The following is a 2453-nucleotide window of genomic DNA, read 5'->3' as shown; positions in this document are numbered from 1 at the left end:
TTCTGTATAACTTGTGTGTGTACCTAGGTTGCAGAATGCTGATGGGTCGCCCTCTCAGGGCCGTGGGGTACTCGGTACCGGGTCGGCGTCGGCGGGATGTGTCACAGCAGCGGTGACCCGGTCCGTGGCCGTCCAATGTAAACAGGGGAGATTGGAAATGATGGAATGTAAATGAATAGTTCGTGACGCCACCTGTGGAGTTCGGCAAGTGAGATGTTGAACCGACGCTGCATGCAGATCCTCTGGGGCTGGTGGTGTGTTGCAGCCAAGATGGTGAAGCTCCCCACAGGTGGAGCTGTAGCCCCATGGCAGTGTAGATGTAGGGGGAGAGGAGAGGCAAGGGCGGTGTAGAAGCTGGTACCCAGATGTAGCGGTGCTGGCTACGTTGGCACAAGAATGAATGGAGGACACCCGAGCTTGTAGTTCCAATTTCCAAAGCTTTACTCACAGTCTGTAGTACACACAGGTGCCTGCCTCCGTGCTGTGTCCTCCGGATCAGGGACTCAATCAACCTCCAGGTCAGATGGAATGCTCCCTTCCAACACTCCGCCAACATGTGCCTTTCTGAACGTCTCCTCTTATAGCGCCTTTAAGTGTGAAGCACTCCTAGTACTGAGTTACACTGGAGTGCCTCCTGACAGATGTTCCTAAGAACTCTACTTGTACGGCAGACAGCTGTAGTCTGCTTTGGGGACTCCTTACTCCTGAGTCCCGGCTCACTATCAAGATTGCTGTTGTGCCCCCAAGTCTTAGATGGGAGTAGTGCATTTACAGCCCACTACTCCACCGGTGTCTGCTGTAGAACCATTAGTGTCCATACAACCTCGGGGACCCGGGCCCCGGCCTTGCGCTTAGAACTTCTAGGCAGGGTTCTCTCCTAACCCACGTCCTCTGTTCCCTTGTTCTCCTTCGTTCCGTACTAGTCTCTCCTTCTTATGGAAGATCAGGTTTCTGTTCAATGTCTTTCTCCTTCTTTCCTTTCCCGTGCCAGCAGACCCAGGTCACTGAGATCTGCTGCAGCACCTCCTTCCTCCATCCCTCTCTCAGGGATCTTCTTTCCTCACTCCTCTCTGAGTGACTCTCTGACTGACTGACCGACTGACCTGAAATCCTAAACCTTCCCGCTCTTTTATGTATTCTAACTCCACCCGCCTCCCAGCATGGTTCGTGTTCCAAGCAGGGAGCCACCAAAGGTGCTCTGCTATACTCCAAGCAGGGAGCCGCAATGTGGCTTTGCTGAACTACTGTGTTGTGTGGGATGCAGGTGTTGGAGCGTGGTCAGGAGCCTCCAACTTACCTGGATGGTGGGGCACCACACCTCAGGAGGAGGTGCAGTACCTCTGTGGCGACTGAGCCTCAGGGGCGCCACAATGACAGTATGTAATGTACTCCTTGTCAACATTCTGCATGATGTCCTAGGTATCACACTTAGTCTGATGAGCAGCTGTCTCCTGATTCTGGAGGAGCTGCTCACTCCCTGACTAGAGTTTTCCTGTCTGGCAGAGACTGCTCATAATTGCTTCCATTCTCTGCCAGACAGTCCTCGTCCTGCCTCAGTCTCCCTTGCAGCACACAGTGGGAGGCAGCAGGGCAACGACTCAGCTGATCCGACCATGAAGGGAAAGACCTCAGCTGGTGATCGGAAGACTCGAGTGAGCAGGGCCGTTACTTTCAGCACAGACTTATGGTAATGGGTGTGGGCAGGGGAGGCTGCAGATGAGATGGTGCCCGTCTGACGACAAAGAGCCCCAGAAAGTGTTATTAGACTCTGTCAGGTCCTGGAAATCTGCAAGGGTGCCCTAGAGACTGTTCCTGCTAAATACAGCGTTTTGTTCCCTTCCCGGTGAGACCAAGGTTGGACTGTAGACCCTGAGCTAATCTCAAGGACATGTCACTTGTAATGTACTAATCAATATAGCTATATGTATATAATTGCCTGTTGCTTGTAAATTACACTGTGAATATTGTTCTGGTACATTAATCTGTGATAATAATCTTTCTCACATTTAACCCTGTAATTGAATAAAGTAGTAGTAGCTTGTTGATCCTGCCTGTTGTCTCCTCTGTTGAATTCAGATCCCCTGCATTACACTATACCTATATTTCTCTGCCGTATATATGCATCGTGAATTGTGGTATGTGTTAAAGGGGCCCATGGAGACTTTCGCCTAGGACCCATGAAAACCTGGAGACAGCCTTGCTTAGAACAGTTGTGGAATAATGCTCAAGATGAGGCATTCACTGTAAGACATTCCAAATGACCAAGTTGCTTGAGAGAATGTCAAGGGTGTGTTAGCTTGAGAGCCGGAGATAAACCAAAAGGAGGAAAAAATAACCTGATCGCGGAGGCATTGAACACAAAATTATTTTTCTTAGAAATGAATTTTTCTTTTTACGTTTAAACTTACAGCTTTGCAAAGATGGAAAGGCGTCATGATCAGAAAGAAATTCCA

Source organism: Dendrobates tinctorius, unplaced genomic scaffold (assembly GCF_039654945.1).
Source record: "Dendrobates tinctorius isolate UK_male_01 unplaced genomic scaffold, ASM3965494v1 ptg000007l, whole genome shotgun sequence".
In the NCBI taxonomy this organism is placed as follows: Eukaryota; Metazoa; Chordata; class Amphibia; order Anura; family Dendrobatidae; genus Dendrobates; species Dendrobates tinctorius.
The sequence above is the reverse complement of the archived record's forward strand: the minus strand, read 5'-3'. Positions refer to the sequence as shown.